The following is a 22,563-nucleotide window of genomic DNA, read 5'->3' on the forward strand; positions in this document are numbered from 1 at the left end:
AGAGAGAAATCACATTTCCTTAAAATTTTATCAATAAAATTCAAAATATAATAATAACAATAGAATGCAATTTTTTGGTAATTCAGATCTACTAATGAGAAAAATAGAATTCTCTTTTTGGGGAATTACAATTTGCTTAATTAGGGTTCAAAGTAGTGTTCCCTTTCATCAAAATTGATTGCACATACTCATCTGTTAATGGAGTTCTATAGTGAGATTTAATGTATTTCTTCTTTGAAAATGTCCTTTTATATAGATAGGTAATGAAAAAAAATGTCAGAAGTCCATGGGCATATAGTTTTACTGAAGTATATTCATTGCTTAGAAGTAATTTATAGAATTCTATTAAATCTTCTCTAGATATTTGCGTTTTAGCATTCGATTGCCCTGCAGATTAATCTCATCCAGTTGGAGGTTAGGTGGAAGTTTTTAAATTATCCAGTTGAATGGATTTTGAAACATGGAGGTTTCTTTTACTCTTGCACTGAGATCTGAAAATCACTGCTGGAACTGTAGTTTGAGTTCAGAAAATGTCTGTTGCAAATTTGTGAGGCAATGGAGATCTTGTTTCTTGTTTAACTTGTGACAATATGGGAAATTTACAAAGAAGATTGGCATGACTTGTGATTCAAACAGTGTTAACTGTCATTAAATGGACTTAATTGTAGTATAGGTTTCAAATATAAACACTGTTTTGCCTTATAATTTTAGGTTGAATTAATTAAGAAACATGATCAACTTTGTAGCAAAAGCTAGTTTACAAAGCCATTCAATGTTTGATAATAGTGCATGAGGGCAGTTCTTATTCAGAAAAAATTCAATCTTGGCCATGAACTTTTTAATCCCCTCTTCTTTTCATGTTTTGACATGATGAATATACACATGTAATAAAAAAATTATGGTATAGCGAGACATGTGGCACTAAAAATGGTGTTGAATTATTGATTTGTAGTGCTTGGAGTAAAAGTGAGAAGTAATGAGAGGGGCAGCTAGGTGGCTCAGTGGATAGAGCACAGGCCCTGGAGTCAGAAGGACCTGAGGTCAAATCTGGCCTCAGACCAAATACTTGACACTTACTAGCTGTGTGACCCTGGGCAAGTCACCTAACCCCAATTGCCTTAAAAAAAAAGAAAAGAAAAAAAGAGAAGTAATGAGAGCATCACATATGTCTTGGACACAACTATTCAATGCTACCATTGTAGCACTAAAGCAGCCATAAACAAGATGTAAATGAATGAGTGTCCTAATAAAACTTTATTTATGGACCTTATAATTTGAATTGCATATAATTTTTTTTAAGGCAATTGGGGTGAAGTGACTTGCCCAGGGTCACACAGCTAGTAAGTGTCAAGTGTTTGGTCTGAGGGCAGATTTGAACTCAGGTCCTCCTGACTTCAGGGCTGGTACGCTATTCACTGCGACACCTAGCTGCCCTGAATTGCATGTAAGTTAAATGTACCATGAAATATTATTCTTATTTTGATTAAATGTAAAAAACATTTTTAGTAGACCATACAAAAATAAGTGGTGGACTTGATCTGGTCAGCGGGGCAGAGTTTGCTGACACTTGGTCTAGATCAATAGATTTAATATTTAATTTATTTTTTATATTATGTATTTATTATGTACTATATGTAACATATATTTATATTTAATAGATGAGAAAACTGAGGCCTAGAGTATCCAAGTGACTTGGCCAAGGTTTTATAGATGGGAAGTAATAGATATAATATTCACAGTTTGTCCAGATACAGAAAAATGTCAATTTTCTTTATAAAAACTTGTTTGGCTAAACCTTCTTGTAGAGATGACTCAACCATTTAAAATACCTGTATTTGTCCCTGTAAACACTTAATATTTTCTGGGAAAGCAAATTCGTTTGCTTTCTAATGCTTCCTAAACATTTCTTTCTTGGACTAGAGCTAATAACTAGCAGTAAAATGACAGACCAGAAGTTTCCTTTTTCTTGTGGTTGTTCAGTCATTTCAATTGTGTTTGATTTTTTCTGACCCCATTTGGGGTTTTCTGGGCAAAGATGCTGGAGTGGTTTGCCATTTCCTTCTCCAGCTGGTTTTACAGATAAGGAAACAAGGCAAACAGGGTTAAGTGACTTGCCTAGGTGTCTGAGGCTGGATTTGAAATCATGAAGATGAGTCTTCCTGACTCCAGACCTCTTACTCTATCCACTGTGCCACCTAGCTGACTGAAATTTTTTGTTGTTCAGTCGTTTTTGGCTCTTGATGACTGCACTGGGGTTTTCTTGGCAAAGACATTGGATTGGTTTGCCATTTTCTTCTTTAGCTCATTTTACAGATGAGGAAACTTAGATAAACAGAGTTAAGTGACTTGCCCAGAATCACAGAGCTAGGAAGTGATTGAAGCCAGATTTGAACTCAGGAAGATGAATCTTTCTAATTTCAGGCCTGGCACTGTAATCACTACCTAGTTGTCCTTACTAAATGTTTATTGACTGACTGAAATTAAAAAAAAAATCACAGTGCATCGTTTGTCCTGCCCAACTGGATATAGGGAGCAATACAGAGAAGTCTGCAGATACTGAATACTGGGTTTGGGTCAGAACACACTGTGGAGAACTCCAGTGCCCAGGGAGAAGTTGCGCACCAGGGTAAAAGGAGATCCCAGACCTAAATTGGGGCTCCAATAAGGTCATAACAGGGCAGTGCAATGGGGAAATATGTGAACTGTCATCTTTGTCATGTGCTATCCATTTTGAGGCTGAAGACTTAGGGTAAACTGAGAAGAAGACCTGTTCATGAGAGTGTTCCAGGTAGGGAGACTGTGGGCAGTTCACTAATAAAGGAAGAAGTTTGAAAGCAAGCAAGCAAGCAGCAGCAGCGGCGGCGGCGGTGTAGGTCAGATCCCAGAGCAGAAGAGGATCTTGTTCCTAACATCTAGTGCAGCCAGGAGAGGATAACTAGTGCAGGAATCCCAGACCAAAGGGAAGCCTGCAGTTCTGCCACTCTGGACCAACAGAATCCAGCAGCATTATACTCTTACCCACTCCCAAACTGAGGTCAGGAACTTTGAGAGCTGAGACCAGGCAGGCAGCAAACAGACTTTGCCCTGCATCAGACTACTCTAAAAGCACTGAAGGTTTTCATGTTCTCAGTCTATTTCTGAGATCTTGGAATAATACCACATTCAATAACCCAAGAAAGAAGCAGCAGGACCAGCCCAGAAATGCCCTCTAGAAGTGCCAAAGAGCTCAGGTCTAATATCACGTTTGAAGTCAAGAAATAGGCTAGAAGAATGAACTAAGAAAAGAAGCCCACCTTAAGGATCTATTATGGTGTGAGGGAAACTCAGAAGAAGATAATAACTCTCAAACATGTATAGGCAAAGCCTCAGAGAAAAATATTGCTTGGACAAAAATTCAGCTAGGATTCTTGGAAGAAATGAGGCAAAAGTTAAAATAATCTTATAAATGAAATGAGAGTGCTTGAGGAAAAAAAAATTTAAAAAATGAGAGTTATGAAAGAAAGAATTGGAAAGAGAATTGACAGTTTGGCACAAGAAGTATAAAACTTGCCAAAGTGACAAACACCTTGAAAATTAGAATGGACTAAATAGAATTTAATGACTCCATTAGGCAACAGGAAATATTAAAACAAAATCAAGTTGATTTAAAAAATTTTAAAATTGATTTTCAAAAAAAGGGAGAAGAATCCACTGGTCACCCCTTGAAAGAAACCTTTGAAACTTCTGGGAACATTATAGCCAAAATATAGAGTTTCTGGGCAAAGAAAGAATATTGCAAACTGCCAGAAAGAAACAGTTGAAGAACTCAAGCTCTGTCATCAGAATCATGCACAATTTAATAGCCACCACTATAAGGGAGGGGAGAACTTGGAATACAGTATTCCAGGAGGCAAAGGATAAGTGTTTACAGCTGAGAATAACTTACCAAGCAAAACTTAGTATAATGATACAGTCGGGAAAAAAATGGACTTTTAATAAAACAGAGGACTTCCAAGAATTCCTGATAAAAAGACCAGAGCTGCAGACAAACTTTAAAACCCAAATATAGGAATGAAGAGAAACATAAAAAGGTAAATATAAATCAACAATGATGAAGGATTAAGCAAGGATAAACTGCCCACATTCAAATAAGGGAAGATGATAAATGTATTACTTTGGAACCTCATCATCATGAGGGATGATAAAGAGGGTCCAATTAGACAAGGCTTAGGAGTTGTTATGTGAAGTCTTCATGATCTTAAGAGAAAAATGGCAGGAGAAAGGAAGAGGAATACATTGGAGGGAGAGAGAGAAGGGAAAAGAAAGTTAGGGAAAATGATCTCACATAATCAGGGTGCACTAGTAGACATCCATGCAAATAAGGAGGAGGTGGTAGGAAGGAGTGGCTGACCCTTGAACCTCACTCTCATCTGAACTAGTGAAAAGAAGGAAGAATACACATATCCCAAAAGTGGGTACAGAAATACATTTCACTCAATAGGTAGATGAGAAGGGGAGGAGAATTTTAGAAAAAGTGGTTTAAGAGATATAGTCCTAAGTAAAATAAACTCTAAGAACACACAAAAAATATTTATATTTCTGAGGTAACAAAGAGTGAGAATCTGAAGGGGCAGTCAAAATTGGAGAATGGATGAGCAAGTTATGATATATAAATGTAATAGAATACTATTATGCTGAACTCTTATCGGAGTAATGACTAACCACAATTCCAGAGGAGTGATGAAGAAACAATCACTTCCTGACAGAAAGGTGAAGGACTCAGAATACAGACTGAAACAAATTATATTTTTATATACATATATGTGTGTGTATGTACATATATGCACATACATATATGCATATACACACATATTAGACATGGTCAATGTAGAAAGTTGTTTTGATTGACTATATATCTTTGTAATGGGTTTTGTTTTTCTGGCGTTCTCAGTTGGGGAGAGGTGTGGGTTAGGAGGGTGAAAAGGCAACTTTGGGCTTTTTATTAAAACAAATAAAAAAAAGATAGAGTACTTTAGTGACAGAGGACTTAGGTTCAAATCTTTCACTCTGATGATTACTGCATGTGTCTTCTTGGCCAAGCCTTGGTCCTCAATTTCTTCATTTGCAAAATAAGGAAATTGGACTACATGTAAAGGAAGGCTCCCTTCCAGCTTTAAATCTATGATCCTAAAGAGCCTTGGGGCTCTTTCTTTTGAGCTGCACCTACACAAATCCCATTTTTATACAGAATGACTGAAACATTACCCCAACCCTGTTGTTCCTTCAATTTCTTAATGATCACCCATTGATCTGGGAGCTGCTTAGGCACTCAGATATTCATTGATTTTTGGAGCATTAATTGTCATATTAACTAGGACCTCCCATTGTCTAACACCTTTCACCAAAATTAAGAAAAACCTTAGGTAGGAGGCACCATAGCACAGTGAAAAAAACAAAAACAAAAAAGCAACTTTCACCCTGCAGGCAGAGGATCCTCGTTCAATCCTGCCTCTTATGCTTACTACCTTTGTGACCTTGAGCAAATCACTTAACTGCCCTTGGACTCATTCAATTCATTTGTAAGATGAGCTGTTGAATTTGATAACTTCCTAAAGTCCTTTCTAGTTCTAGGTCTTATGATATTTTAAAGGGCCCACCTGCCAATCTTCTACACTTCTGGGAGAGTAGCCAACTTTTTTTCTAGTTAAACAAGGTCACAGTAAAAAAAAATGGCATCATTTCCTTTGCTGAGTTGACTACTTTGGACAGAACTTATATTTGTATTTGTACCAACCCAGTAGGACCTTGAAGAGAAAGCCCTTGAAGTCAAATCAGTAACTTCCAGCAAAAGTCTGCATTGGAAATGGAATCATTACCTCTTGGTTTTAGGGTCATACTGGGGAGTGATTGGCTCTGTTTGATCCATTTTCTTTACATTATCAAAGAGGTAATGTTATCTATTCCCAGTTAGAAGTGGCAAGCATAGTGAATTGACCCAGATTTTCTGATAGGACATGTGTACAACTTTCCTATTCTCTTGAATTGACTTTTATAATGAACTACTATTCTTTAACTTTAGATCTTGTGACTAGTCAGTCAGGCAAAAACCATTTATTCAGTGCCTACTGTGTGTCAGGCTGTGATAAGTTCTGGTGGTACAAAAAGAGGCAAAAGACCATCGTCGCATTCAAGAGCTCACAGTCTAATGGGCAATATGACAAGCAAGCAAACATATACTAACAAGCTATATACCAGAGAAACTGAAAATAGTTTAGAGAAGGAAAGCATGAGAATCAAGAGACTACATAAATGTTAGCAATTTTCATAATTAAAGGCAATGATTGAAGTTCATATGTAGGCATTCTTCTCCTAAAGTCCAATTAAGATGCCTTATTTTGGTATAAAGTTAACCCTGGCTCACCCTTCTTGATCACTCTGCAGCCTTTGCCACTTTCACATTTTTCTTCTGGATACTCTCTTCTCTGTAAGTTTTCATGACATTGCTTTCTTTTGCTTCTTCTCTTACCCTGTTCAACTGATCATTCTCAGTCTCCTTCACTGAATTGCCATAAAGTCATGCTAACTAACTGTCAGTGCTCCCCAAAGGTCTTTCCTGGACCCTCATATCTTCTCTTTCTATAGTCTCTCACTTGGTGATGTCATCACCTATAACATGTTCAATTATCATTCCTATGCAGATGATTCCCAGATCTCTTTATCTAGCCCCAACCTTTCCTCTGATCTCCAGTCCTTGCCTTTTGGTCAACTTGAATTGAGTGTTCTGTATGCAAATTTAACTAGTTCAAAAGGGAAGTCATGATCTTTCTTCACCAAATTCCCTTCTCTTCCCAACTTATTGTTGGGGAAGCACCTACTTTTACTGTTGAGGGCACCCCAATACTCCCAGTCATCTATGCTTAAACATGGATGACTCCTCTCTTGTATTCACCCAGCATATCCAACCTGTTGTCAGATATTGTCCTTTTAATCTTTAAAACATTTCTTGTATGTCACTTTCACAGTAATAATGCTGCTTTAGGCACATTTCACTGTTTGCTTGAACTATTTCAATAGCTTTCTGGTTATTCTTCCTGTCTCAACTGTCTCCCCACTCTTATTCATTCTTCACTCACTGCTACCATTCTTTTCTTAAAGCACAGGTCTGACATGTCACTTTCCTACTTAATAAACTCCAATGGCTCCCAGTTACCTCCAGGATCATTTGTATGTAATGCAGATATTACTAACTCTATTTAACAAATGAGAAACTGATGTTCTCAGATTTTGAGATGTGCCTAGATGACTTACTGGCCACATATCTAAGAAGGGATAGAACTGGAATGTGAACTAACATATTAAGTGTTATAGGTCCAGATCTCAGAGACCATGTAATCCATATATCTCATGTTAAAGATGAGGAGATTGAGACACATGGTAGCAAAGTGACTTGATCAGGTTCATAGAGTCATTATCAGTCAGAGGCAGGGCTTTAACCTAGGTCTTCCTGATTCTGAGGCTTTCTTTCTATCTGTTACAATGCACTTCATTTCTAGGCTTTACTTACTTTTAAAAAGGAGGGCTGAAGTAGTAAATGAATATGCCTTGAAAACAAGAGAAGACTATAATTTATATAAAGTTTCTCAGTCAATTCCCTGCAGAGCAAAAAGAAGCTCTATGTTTTTCACCATTACTATCTGCTTTTCTCCACTCACAGCGGAACTCCATTACTTCCCCTCCAAAACACCTTTCCCTACCTCCACCCCACATTTAGAAGAGACCAAAAGTTAAGGAAGTTTCTCCTCTAGGCACATTATGAGCCAAGGGCATGGAGCAATTTTTTGAAAAAGCAATTGTGTATCTGGCCAGAAGATGGCAGGGTATCTATTGCACCTGTAAATTCAAACTGAATGGTTAGTTCTGGATAGACCTGGATGGATGTGTTCATGCTACAGGTCATGCTTGTCTCCCATTCGTTCAATAGCTTGTTTGAGAGTTCATTGTGCTGTTTCAAGCAAAATGAAGAAATACTGATACTCAGAACATCGAACTAGCTCCTTTAATTGGGAATCCTTGGTCTGTTGTCACTTTGAAGAGGAGGAAGAATGGAGAACCTCTTAAGCATGTCATTAACAATCCTGTGGCTTCATCTGGGCTGTGAGTAGGGAGAGAGAGTTTAAGTAGGGGGTGAGAATAGGATGCCTTAAATGAAAAGGGAACTTTGTAGAACCTTCTTCCCAAGACTGGGGAGGAAGAACAAAGGCTCAGTCTAATTTGTAGGGCCTATTAAATTCTAACGAGGGATGTGTTTATGGCATTTTTTGAGTCTGTCATTCTCTTTCCAAGCAGGGGTGAGAAGCCAAGAATATCTGCAATAGAATCTTCGATCTTTGACTGTCCAGGAGGGAGAGCAAGTCAGCATGAATTGCAGTTACACAAACAGTGCTTTCTTGTATTTCCTTTGGTATAAGCAGGATACTGGGAAAAGAACAGATTTGCTGATGGACATTGATCCAAATATGGACAAAAAAGAAAATGGAAGAATGACAATTCTGCTCAACAATAAAGCCCGACACTTCTTCCTAAACATTGCTAGTGCCCGGCTTGGAGACTCCAGCACCTACTTCTGTGTGGTTGGTGCACAGTGCTCTCTAAGCACTTATAGCCTGTATAGAAACCCTGCAGGTAGAGCTGCAGCCTCACTTCCTAATTTCAAGCACAGACCACAGAGCTGAGAGTTTTTCCATGTTGTTTCTCTCTGCAAAGTGAAATAAATACACAAGATTCCTGTGTTATGAGAAGCTAAATCTTCAAGTGATTTCAGATATTTTGGTGGATGATCCATGATGGATTCTTATGGAAACTACTATGTTTTTAGAGTAGATTCCTCAAATCTGAGAATATTGCAAACCACCTTCCTCTCCTTCAAACCATCCCACAAGGTCAGTCAGAGAGGAGTAGTGGGAGTAGCATCTAGGTGGACCTTTATTTTGCCTCAGAAGGGCCCCTAGGTATTCCCTTGGCTCTTCCCCCCTTGGTAATGTGGAAAGAGCACAGGACTTGCAGTTAGAACTGGATTAAAATTCCAATTACCATGTTTCCCAGTTATGAGTCCTTGAACAATTCTCATAGCTTTTCTCAGCTTTAGTCTTAACTTTATTAGGAAGATTTTTTTTGCAATATTTCTTTTATGGAATCATTGTAAGAAAAGAGCTTTGGAAATTTTAAAGATCAGTAAGTGTGAATTATTAGTAGCCTCTAGTCCAGCTCAATTGACTCTGGTTATAATAGTTTCTTATGTTGGCATAAGAAAAACACCGTGGCCTGGAGATAGGGGGATGACAGACCTAAATAATTTTGTTACTGTGGTGACTTTGGCTAAGTCATCTACTCACCCCGTGCCCACATGTGTAAAATGGATATAATTACTCCATGGTTCTAATCACTGCATGAACCATTTCAGTCTCACATCTCCAGCTGCTTATTGGGCATCTTAAACTCGACGTTCTATAGACATCTTAAACTCAACATGTCCAAAACTGAACTTATTATCTTTCCCCTCAAATCCTCTGCACTTTGAAACTTCTTTGTAACTGTTGAGGGCACCATCTTCCTAGTCTCTCAGGCTCATAACCTATATGTCATTCTCATTCTCTTTCATAGCTCCCTCGCATATCTAATCTGTTGCCAAGGCCTTTTGATTTTTACCTTCATAACATTTCTAGAATATGTCCCCTCTCCCCTCTGGCACTGATTCCACTGTGATACAGATCCTCATTACTTCACATCTCAAATATGACAATAGCCTGTTGGTTGGTCTGCCTGCCAAAAGTCTCTCCCCACTCCAGTCCATCTTCCATGTGGTTATCAAAACTATTTCCTTAAACCACAGGTCTGACAATGTCTTCACCTGACTCAATAAATTCCAGTCACTCCCCATCACCTCTAGCACCAAATATAAAATCATCTATTTGGCATTCACAGTCCTCCATAATCTAGTCCCCCCCCACCTTTCCAAACTTCTTGCATATTTCACCTCCTGCCTCCCACCCCATATATTCATTGATCCAGTGACACTGGTCACCTTCACGTTCCTTATACAAGACACTCCATCTGTTAATTCCAGATATTTTTATAGGCAGTCCCTTATGCCTGGAATGGTCTCCTGCCTTATCTCTATGTCCTGACTTCTCTGGCTTTCTTCAAATTCCAGATAAAATCCCATTTTCTACAAGAAGCTTTCCCATATCTCTCTTAGTTCCAATGCCTTCCCTCTGTGGATTATTTCCAATTTATCCTGTTTGCCTTCTTTGTACATAGTTGTTTCTCTTTGTACATAGTTGGAATACAGTATTCCAGGAGGCAAAGGATATGTATTAACAGCTAAGAATAACTTACCCAGCAAAACTTAGTATAATGATACAGTAGGGAAAAAATAGATTCTTGATAAAATAGAGGACTTCCAAGAGTTCCTGATAAAAAGACCAGAGCTGCAGACAAACTTTAAAACCCAAATATAGGAATGAAGAGAAGCATAAAAAGGTATATATTAATCAACAATGATAAAGGATTAAGCAAGGATAAACTGCCCACATTCAAATAAGGGAAGATGATACATGTATTCCTTTGGAATCTCATCATCATGAGGGATGATAAAGGGGGTCTAATTAAACAAGGCTTAGGAGTGGTTCTGTTAAGTCTTCATGATCTTAAGAGAAAAATGGCAAGAGAAAGGAAGAGGAATACATTGGAGGGAAAGACAGAAGGGAAAAGAAAGTTAGGGAAAATGATCTCACATAATCAGGGTGCACTAGTAGACATCCATGAAAATAAGGATGAGGTGGTAGGAAGGAGTGACTGACCCTTGAACCTCACTCTCATCTGAACTGGACTCCATTAAACTGTGAACTCCTTGAGAGCAGGGACTGTCTTTTGCCTTTTTTTTTCCAGAGCAATTAGCAGAATGTCTGGCACATAGTAGGTACATAATAAATGTTTACTGACTAATTGACTCCAAATGTAACATATTTTTCACTGTACCACACAGAGCACATCTTTAATTCTTTTAAGCAATATGTTGAGAGATGAGGAAATCTTCATTTATTCAGTCATTGACGAATGGTTCAGAGAAGCCAAGTGCCAGATACCTTGTGTCTCAGGAAAGCCCTCTTTCATACCTTGGATTAGTAAGAAGTGGTGAGAAATGGCTTTGGAATTTGGATGGAAAAAGTAAACATCAGAGACTTGTCTTTATTACATTCTGCTAACTATCAAAAGGTTCAGATGTCTATTGAATAGCCTCAACTCTCAAGCTATGTGAGACATAGCAGATATAGCTAGGAAATGGAGAACAAAAGAGCTGGAAACTATAGTATCTCCTTATAATACCCCAGGAATGTTCTAAGCACCTTTCAGTGAGATTCTGGCTTGCAGAGGAGATTTGCATTACAGAGAAGCCCATGGAACGACCTTTCCATTTGCAAACAGCACAAGTTGACCAAGGAGTTTAGGGAGGCTTTGGGCACTCACATGTGCTCCATGCTTCTGTGATTGGCCTCCAGAGGGCAATGCTGCACAAGCTGAGCCAGGAGCTTCTGAAAATGAAGTACAGTAACATGCCCTCCCCTTACTTCCAACCCTGGTGCCCACAGCTCCTCAAGACACTCAGACTGAAACAACTCTTGAATCAGTGTCAGCCCAATGGAATCAGCAGCCAGAAAATAAGCAGACTCATTGAAGGATAGCCTGCTTCTGGAAATTCACAGGAACGACTTTCTCTTTGAAGTGAGCAATCTCTTTAGTCCCACTGACCCACCTACCCCCAACAAGAGAGGAATCCCAGCTTTATCCTGCTGAGCCATGATCTCTATGCCCATTGTTGCCCTTGTGATGCTATTCATAACTAGTGAGTAATATTTCATTCTACTCATTTCCATTGTTCCATTTAGAATCTCTTTTGAGCTATATTTCCTTCTGCTTATAGTGATTTCTTTTTTTTATTTTTATTTTTATTTTTAATAGGAACGACAGAAGCACAGTCAGTGACTCAACCTGAAGACCGGGTATCTGTCCCTGAAGGGTTCCCAGTGGAGTTGAAATGCACTTATTCCTCTTCTGGGGCTGCTTATCTCTACTGGTATGTCCAGTATCCCAATCAAGAGCTTCAAGTCCTCCTGAGATATTCTTCACAGGAAAGCAACAAAGGCTTTCAGGCCAATAAGGATGAAACCTCCTACCATATGAGGAAGCTCCATGTCCAAGAAGAAGATGCAGCTGTGTACTTTTGTGCTCTGGGTGACACAGTGAGAGAGCTCACAAGGGGAGCTGAACACAAACCTCCTGAGACAGTCTTTGAAATGTTCCTCAAAGGAATTTTTTTTCTGTTCTTGTCAGAGAACTTCAGACTGGGCAGTGCTGTTCCCAAGGAAGAATAAAGAGTCATAGAGTCATAGAATTTAGAATTAGAAGGGACTTTGGGGGCTAATTAGTTCAATTCTCTCATTTAATAGGTTAGAAAACTGAGGCACAGGCTAGTTAAGTGACTTGGCAAAAATTTTACAGATGGAAAGTGGTAGATATTGTATTCATATCCATGCCAGATACAGAAAACCGTCAATTTTCCTCACAAACACTTGGGATAAATCTCATAGTAGAGACAAGTAAAGGGATGAGTCCCAAACATTTAAAATCTCCACATTTCTCTTTGTATACATTTGACATTATCAGGGAAAGTCTGAGAATTGGGCCAGAGCTCAAAACCAACAATGAAGTGACAGACCAGAGCCTCTCTCTCCTTGTCATTAATCTCTTCTTTTTAGAGTTTTATTGACCCTGGATACATGAAAAAACTCAGGATAGCCTGATGGAAACCATTCTGGAAGAGTGACCTTAGGCAAATAATTTTATCTTCTTTGTTTCCTCAATTAAAAAAATGGTGATAATGATATGAAAGATGGACTTAGCCACTGAGATACCAGTCCTGGGACAATGACTGATCGAACCTCCTCGGCCAGTCCTCTATTACAATCTCCAGCAAATGCAGAAGGGATATAAATACATTCCAAAGGACTCCACATGAGTCTTAACCCTCTCAGAGTTCACTTACCCAACTCTGACTGGCACTTGCAGTTTGGGTCCCCAAAGGGCTGGCTGTTTTCAGAACTGGACTTTTATTGGCTAGTCCCTAATTAAGAGCACTTGCAGAATCATCCTTGTATCTTATTGGGAGGAAAACATCCCGTGAATTCTGAATTGTTACAAATGAGAGACTGTATGGTCCAGTAGAAAGAGCACTGTCCCTAGTGATGGAGGACCTGGGTTCAAATTTGTCCCTCTGATGATTACTACCTATGTCATCTTGGGCAAGTCATTTAGCTTACCTAAGCCTTGATTTCTTTATTTGCAAAACGAGGGAATTGGACTGGAAAGATTCTAAGTTTCCTTCCAGCTCTGAAAATCAGGTTGATTTAGTCAAATTTTATGCATCCTACTCCATTGCCAGTCATCTTGACTCTTGTCTTGCCACTGGACTCCAAAGCCTGTGGAGGACAGAGTGAAACTGATGACTTTGCAAAGCTCTGCCTCACTTAAATCCAATTCACAGGCAAGTCAAAACATTGATATAATTAGTCTTCTTCAAGAACAAAGGATAAACAACAGACCAATGATCCCATAATCTCTTGAAGTTTTTCTGAGCTGCATTATCTGAATTAATCCCATTTTTTTAGAGAACTGAAACTTCATCCCAACCCGGTATTTTTCTATCTCAACTACTCCCACTCTTATTGATTCAGGAGCTGTTTAAACACCCAGAGTATTTATTCCCTTTATTTTGGAGCATGAATCGTCAGATTAACAAGGGCCTCTCACTGTCTACCAGCTTTCACCAGACCCCTGTGAAGCCTTGTTTAGGAGCTACTATAGCAAAATGATAAACAAAACAAAACAGAACAGATCTCTCACTCAGAGGGTAGAGGATCTTGTTTCAAGCCTCCCTTTGAAGGCTGTGTAAACTTTACCTATGTAGACTTTGAGCAAGTCCATTAACTTCTCATTAACTACTCATTTATTAGATGAAGGTATTGGACTAGATGTCCCCTATGATACACCTCTTGGTCCTATGACCTTCTAAAATAGGCATACCCAAGGATCCACCTGCAAAGCTCCTCAAACTGCTATGGGAGAGTGGCCATCCTTTTTCTAGTTCAATAAGGTTACAGTAATAAATCTGCATAATTTCCTCTGCTTAGTTGAGTACCTTTTGACAAAAATTGTGTAGTATTTATGTTTGCATTAGCTCATCAGAGAAAGCAGGACCCAGAAAATAAAGCTTCTGAAGTTAAATAGTAACTTTTCTGTTCTAGGAAAATCATGTGTTGGAAATGGAATTGATTATCTCCTGATCTATGGGATACATTGGAGAATGAATAGCTCTTTTTGATCTAGGTTTTTTTTTTTCATCATCCAAGAGGTAATTTCCAGTTTGAAGTGAAGAGCACATTGAATTGGCCCAGACTTGATAATTCCTACTCTTTTGAATTGACTTATTCCTTACAGTGAATTGAGCTTTTATTCCTTAACTTAGATCTGACTACCCAGAATATTAACATTCTACAAACAAAAGAAATGATTGAAATTCATATGTATGTATCTTTTCACCAAAGTCCAACTAACATGCTTCATTATGGTAAAAAGTTAACCCTGGACTCACCCTTCTTGACCACTCTTCAGTCTTTGACGCTGTCATATTTTTCTCCTGGATATTCTCTTTTCTGTATATTTTCATGACCCTATTCCCTCCTGTTTCTGCTCTGACCTGTGTGAGTGATCCTTCTCAGATCCCTTCACTCAATTGTCATCCAAATCATGCCCCATGTTAGTGCTGCCCGGGCGTTTATTTTGGCTGCTTGTCTCTTTTCAAAAAAATTCTATATTTTCTCACTTGGTGATGTCATCAGCTACTAGGAGTTCAATTATTACTCTCATGAAGATGATGCCTAGATCTCTATATTTAGCCCTAGTATCTCTCTTAATCTCTAGTCCTTCTTCTCCAACTGCCTTTTGGTCATCTTGAATTGGCTATTCTCTAGGCATCTCAAAAAAAAAACCAATTCCTTATCTTTTCCCAAAGTTAGGTTTTCTTTTCAACTTGCCAATTACTTTTTAGAGCACTACAATCCTCTCTGTCATCCATGCTTGAAACACAAGTGCCATCCTTGACTTCTCTCTTACACTCATCCCACATACCTAATCTACTATCAAAAATTGTCCTTCTCACCTTTAGAACATCTCTTCTATTTATCACTTCTCCACTCACATAGAAAAGACTCTGGTATAGGCCTACTTTATATTATGCCTGGACTATTTTAATATCTTTCTATTTGGTCTTTCTGTCTCAAATATTTCCCTTCTTCAATTCATCCTCCACTTACTGCCAAAGTACTTTTCTGAAAGCACAGATATAACTGTCACTTCCTTAATCAATTAACTGCCTTGAATCCATATCATCTCAAAGATCAAATATGAAATCCTTTTTTTTGACTTTTAAATCTATTTACAACCTAACCCCTTCATGCCTTTCCAGTGTTCTTACTCTTTACTCCCTTCATAGTGTCTGCAGTTGAGCAACACGGGCCTTCTGCTGTTCTTGGCAAAGATCATTCCATCTTTTCACTGACTGTCTCCCATTCTGGGAATGCTCTCCCTCATGCTGACTAGTTTTTCTGCTGACTAGTTTACCTTGCCTTCACTTAACACTTAGTTCAAACTCTGCCTTCTTAGGGAGGCCATTTCTGCTTCCTTACCCCCAACATATACCTTCCTCACTTCTGTCTTGCTGCTATCACTTTTTTACTTTCCTTTTAAAATATATGTCTTGCATATTTTTTCATGTTGTGTCTACATGGAAACATGAGCTCCTTGATGGCAGCACCATATTTTTCCATTTTTTTTTTTGGTAACTAGAATTCAAGCCTGGTCATTTGCATAAGACTCAACTCATTGGAGGAAAGGGTGATTTTTTAATCTTCCATGCCGTGGTAGGGATGGAGCTGGTGAAAGCTTTTGAGAAGGATGGGCAAGAGTCAGAGATGTTTTTTCACACATTCCTTGTGAGTCACGTTTAGACAAACCCATACTAACTTACACAAAACCTACTTGGTCAACACATATATCTTACAAAGTGTATCTCCAGTGTTTAGCACTATGCCAGGTACACTGTATGCTTTTAATAAATGCTTGAATGACTGATGGTAGAGAATGCACAATTTGATAGGTCCTACCTACCAAGATGGTTTCAAGCCTAGGTGGGACAAAGAATTGAATATGTCTAGTCTTCAGCACTGGTCTAGCTAAGTACAAAGAAGCCGGAGATTTGGCCGCTAGGTCATGAATTTTTTGGCCGCAGTAATTCACTACCTGTTTGAAGGAATTTTGATTTGAATTGTTAAGAAAGCATAGGCAAAAAGATGAAAGCAGATTTTAAAAGCAGTTACCGACCTCTTGTGGGTAATGAAGCTGTTTCCATCTCCATTTAACAAATGAAAATAACTGAAGCTCTCAGGTTTTCTGTGACTTGGCCACACGACTTACTGACCCCACAGCTAGTAAGCAACAGAGCTGGAGGTTAAACTGAAGTATTTAGGATCCAAAGAGTCACAGGGCTGGAGAGAGCCTCAGTGACCACATTTAGGCCAATTGAAATCCCAACTTCTACAAAAAGTATTTCCCCAACCCCTCTTAATTCTAGTATTTTCTCCTTTTAATTATTTCCCATTTATTCTGTACATAGCTTGTTTGTACATAGTTGTTTGCTCATTCTATCCACCTTTAGATTGTAAACTTCTTGAGGGCAGGGCTGTCTCTTGCTTCTTTTTGAATCCCCAGAAATGCAGTTTCTTGCACATAGTAGGCATCTGATATTTATTGACAGACCGACTGATAAAGTCCAAACTCCTCATATTATGGGTGAGAAAAATGAGGATTCGAGGGAGTGAAGTGACTTGCTCTAGGTCACATACCCAGTCTGTGTCAGGGGCAGGACTTGAACCCAGGTCTTCTTGGCTTCAAGTCCAACTATGTATCCAATATTAAAAATGATAATTTGAGGGGCAGCTAGGTGATGCAGTAGATACAGCACTGGCCCTGGAGTCAAGAGGACCTGAGTTCAAAGCTGGCCTTACACACTTACTAGCTGTGTGACCCTGGGCAAGTCACTTAACCCTGATCGCCTTCAAAAACAAACAAACAAAAATGATAATTTGATTGTTGTATTATTCCATTAAAACTATCATATTATCATATCATCATATTAAATGATAATACCAAGTTTCCATGAGAAGCTTGGATTCATTAGAAGAGCTTAGGAATTTTCTAGAGGCAATCAAGCTCACTGTCCTCCTTGTATTCAATTCAGGCAAATTGGAAGTACTTTTTAAAACAGCATTTCTCTGGGGGAAGAAGCATCAATTGACTTTTTAATGCCGTGGTAGTATCCTGGACACTGAAACATAGCAAATTCCAAATTAACTATGATTAGAGAGGAAAGCAATGGTATAGATAATCCATAGTCACAGATAACACAAAGAATAGGTTAACCGGTCTCTGAAAGATTATTTTTTGCAGTTATGTTTCAATAGATGCAGCCAATAATGTATGATGAAAACCATGTTGGCCTGTGAGTCAGAAGACAGTAGAAAGACTATTGGCTCTGCAGGCAGAGGTACTGGGTTTAAATCCCACCTTTGACACTGATACCTTATGTTACTCAGTGCTCTAATCAACCCTCTAAGATTATATATTTCAAAGAAGGGGCCAACCTGCCTTGGTAGAGGAAATTTCCTCACCTGAGAGTTCCCTATACAAATGACATCACAGGTGCAATCTTTATCCCTATCCCTACTCTATGCTTTTATTGCATGGGAGTAAGGCATGGATTGTCACAGTTCTTGAAGAGTTAAAAATGAATATCATGTTGGATTTGATCAGAGTATAATGTAACCAGTGAGGAGCTTCAAACAAGAAAAAGGAGAAAAGATATAAGCAAGATGGGTTGGACACCTGGCAAGAGCTCAGGATGACAGGGAGACAGCCAGTGGGCTCTGCAGGTATCTCTCTGAGTTAAGAGAAAGTAAAAAAGGCTAAAAAGCCTGTTGAGCAGGCCCTCCCTTTCCTTCCCTCCACCCACCCCTGTGGTGAATGTATGGGAGAATAAACAGAATGGATTGACATGGATGAATTGTGATCTGCATCAATGGACAACCTTCCAAAAGATTAAGATGAGAGATTCATCTAAGCATTTAAGTATGCCTGAAGAAGGACCTGGCTTTTCCAACATCTTCCTGAGACTTTTAGAGTCCAACCTCCATATTATCTGAATTCTCTACAGGATGACAAGACATCTTTTATCTCCATTTGAAATTGATGCCACTTTAAACATGACTATAGTGAGTATACAGGTGAGCCCCTTCCACCTTTTGCTCAGTGGGCTCATTCTTGACATCACAGGAATACACAGACCTTGAGAGAAGGTCAATCCATCAGTCAAGAAACATTTATGAAATATTTACCCTATGCCAGACACTGTGCTAAATGGTGGGTATACAAAAAGAAGCAAAAGACAATCCTTGCCCTTAAGGAGCTTATCATCTGATGGGGGAGAGCACACACAAATGGAAGTAGACAAAGGAAGATATATACAAGATAATAGGAAATAATTGATGGAAGGAGGGCTTTAGGATTAAGAAGGGTTAAAGAAGGATTCCACAGAGGTCAGTATTTGGAGTGGAGCAGAGGAAGGAGAATGTTCCAGGCATGGGAGAATCAGAGAAAATGCCCAGAGCCGAGAGACGGGGTGTCTTGTTTGTGGAACAGTCAGGAGGCCAGTGTCTTTGGTCAGAAGAGTACGTGTCAGGGAGTAAGGTCTAAGAAGATTGGATAGAGGGAGGGGCCTCGGTTATGAAGGGCTTTGAATGCCAAATAGAGCATTCTATATTTGATCCTGGAAGCAACAGAGGGCCAAGGGAGTTTATTACATAGGAGTGACATGATCAGACACGTGCTTTAGGAAAACCATTTTGGTGGCTGAGTGGAGGATAGGTTGGAGTGGGGAGAGCTGAAGCAGTCAGACTCACCAGAAAGCTATTGCAATAATCCAGGTGTGAGGGCCTGCGCTATAGTGATAGCAGTGTCAAAGAAGAGAAGGGGATATATTTGAGAGATGTTGCAAAGGTGATGGATGTCACATTGCATACATATTGGAAGAGGGACCTGAGTAACCACCTAACTCTTACAGGGAAATGTGTGTACCATGGAACCGACAGAGATGCCCAAACCAACTTGATGGACCCAGAGACAATTTGGGGGGAGTGGATTTCTCATAATCTCCTTGACTCATGATCGAATTCAGAGAAATCCTAGAAATGTCAGTATCTGGCTTACTTTGCATCCCCTCAATTGATTTATAAACATCAGAATGCAAAATATCAATTGGGAAAAATGATGTGTGTACCTGAGACAAACTGCACAAATCATACTAAGGGAGCACAAAGGTAGAGGAGTGACAGAATCAGATAGGGATTCCTAGAAGTAGTGGATTTTGGACTGGATTCTGTAAGAAATGAAGATCTAGAATCAGCTTCTCTTTCTATTAGTCATTTGATGTTGTACGAATACTATGGAGAAAAGAAATGCTGGACTGAGAGTCAGTAGACAGAAAATCTTCTCACGGTGCCACTAATCAATTACGTCACATTGGGCAAGTTATGTAATCTCTCTGGAAATCAGTTACTTCATCAGTGAAATGAGGGCCCTGTGCTTGATGAGCTCTGAGGTCCCTTTTGTAGGATTTCCTCGCTAGAGTCCATCTTAGAGATCACAGTCCAATTCTTTCATTTTACAGACAAAGAAAGTGAAGCTTAGATCATTGCCCAAAGTAAGACAGTTAGTGAGTAAAAGAATCAAGCTAAAACCCCAAGAACTTGGATTGCAAATTTAGTATTAGACTAGGTGACATTTAAAGCCCCTTTTCATCCCTAAAAGTTTAAGTTCATGTAACAGGCAAGTGTGTAAAATTTCTCAGACTGATTCTCATTGAACACATTTTCAGTAATTCTGTGTTTGGCCTGAGGTGAGCAGAGCGTCTATCGACAGAAAGAACTTCGACTGAAAACCTTGATTGTGTGATTTATCAAAGGGAGTGAGAAGCATACAAAGTAGCAGACTGATTGACAGTAGCAGAGAGAAAACTCTGTTTCCTAGAGCAGCACAAAAAAGGGGACAAGAAATAATTTGCAAGGCTGGGGTACTGAGTTAGCATCTTAGATCCCAGGACTGTATCATTGATTGTTGGTAGGATATAAGAATGGAGAAGCTCCTAGAAATCTTATTAATGCCAGGCATCAGCTGGCCTGTAAGCTGGGCACAATGGAGATGGGAACACACTATTCCTTTAAAGTGTCAGGGAGAAAGCCAGGAGGCTCAATCAGCCTATTCTAGACTTATTTTTGGGGGGAAGAAGGGGCTAGGGAAGGAATATAAATTCTAAATGACTTGATGCTGTCTTTTTTTGCACAGGGGTGATTAGCCAACCAGAGGTGGAGCAGTACTGCATCTCTGAGTCTCCAGAAGGAGAATGATGATTCTCAATTGCACATACAAGAAAGATATTTTGGACTATTTCTTATGGTATAGGCAGAATCCTGGGAAAGGCCCTGTTTTACTGATAGACATTTGTCTGAATATGTTTAAAAAACAAAAAGGAAGATTCACAGTCTGGCTCAATAATGAGAAAAGTGATTATTTTTCTATTATATTAATAGCCAATTATTAAATTAGGATTAAGGTTATATCTTTCTATTTTCTCATTCAGGGACCAGCCCCTGTTTGTCATTCGGTCAGTCTCTGAAGGACAAGACTGATAGATGAGATTAGCTTAATTCTTGGGGTACATACTACAGAATCTTGGGCAGGACCCCACCTACTAGGAGACCTTACTTCTGTTTAGTGTAAACAGAATCAAATCTAGATGTATTCTAGCCCCAAAGCATTAAGCCCATATCCTTTCACCCTCTCCACTGGAGTTTAGGGTAACACAGCACATGAAGGAGAAAACCAATCAGAGTGGTCTGGATAGAGATGGATTCCTTTGTCCAGATTGCTGGAGGCAGCTGAGTCTCATGACCAAGTCATATTCTCAGCAGAAGGTGGCTGAAGGCTTTCAGCTCACCTTCTCATTTGAAAGTCTATCCCTCATCAGTTGTTCATCAATAGGGGTTGATTTTCACCTGTCAGGGACACCCCATTTTCCATAGGTATTTAAGCATTTGGTAATCTCCATTGTTTTGGCTTTGGTTGTCTAGAGAGACCAATGATCATCAATTTATTGATTATTAGCTAGCCAGCCTAATTAATAAATTGACTATTAATTACTCAGAAACTCTGTCTCTAAAGATTTTCATTCTTTACAATAAAGACACTAAACATTTCCCCCTGCGCATCTCAGCCTCTCATCCTGGAGACTCAGGTACCTGCCTCTATAAGTCAAGAGGGTGGTGCCACCTGGTAACCCGCAGGCTGTACGTGAACCTTGCAGCAGAAGATCTGGCCACAAAAAGCTCAACTCTGAGCTCACCTGGAGTTGAGTATGCTACTTTTCCCTGCAAATGCAAATATGTGCTCAGGCCTCCTAAAGTGACCGTATGGATAGAGGGGCTTTACAATTCATCAACTATAGATCTAGAACTGGAAGAGATACTAGAGGCCATCATTTTACAAATAAGGAAACTGAGGCCAAGAGGGGTTAAGTGACTTGTCCAAGGTTGTGGGAACATAGACTAATAGTTTTAGAACTAGAAGGGAAACTTTAAAGGATATTTTGTCTAATCCTCTCATTTTTGCAAAAAAGGAAACCAAGGCCCAAAGAGGTTAAATGACTTTCCCAAGGAAATACAGGTAGTAAGTATTAGATGTGGGAATTGAACCCATGTCTCTGACTTGAGAGCCAGTGCCCTTATTTATGAAGAATTTAAATATTTTATATTATGATACAACTATAGTAATCTAATTAGATGAAATTATTTTCACATTAAAAAAAACAAATTTAGAGATTATCTGTTCCATAAAGGCTTTCCTAATCTCCCTGTCAAGAAGGGCATTTTCCTTCTATTATATGATAGAATGAAGCATTTAATAAAAACTTTACTTTGTGCAGGCACTGTGATTGGGATACCAATGAGTAACAATTTCTCTTCTCAAGGAGCTCACATTCTAATGGGGAAGACAATACATAGGGAAGGTTTCAGCTGCAAGGCAGATGTAAAGTCCCGTAGTCCATAGAGGAGTGCATTAAAACAGAAGGCAATGTCTCTTCTTTAGTGTCATTTAAACTGATAAAATAGTATAAGTTTCTGATATTGAACCATCTGATACCAGTCAGGAAACGTTTGGAAGATAGGCTAAACCAGGTTGAAGGTAACCGACAGGCCTCAAACCTGTCAGTAAGTTAGGGAGATGTCTACTCCCAAGCATGTAAAGACTGCTGCTGGTGGAATGGGCAGATGAGAAAAATTTGTTCCAATGGCCATGAAGGTA

The sequence above is a fragment of the Vombatus ursinus genome, unplaced genomic scaffold (genome assembly GCF_900497805.2).
Source record: "Vombatus ursinus unplaced genomic scaffold, bare-nosed wombat genome assembly UNPS02014894.1, whole genome shotgun sequence".
Taxonomy (NCBI): Eukaryota; Metazoa; Chordata; class Mammalia; order Diprotodontia; family Vombatidae; genus Vombatus; species Vombatus ursinus.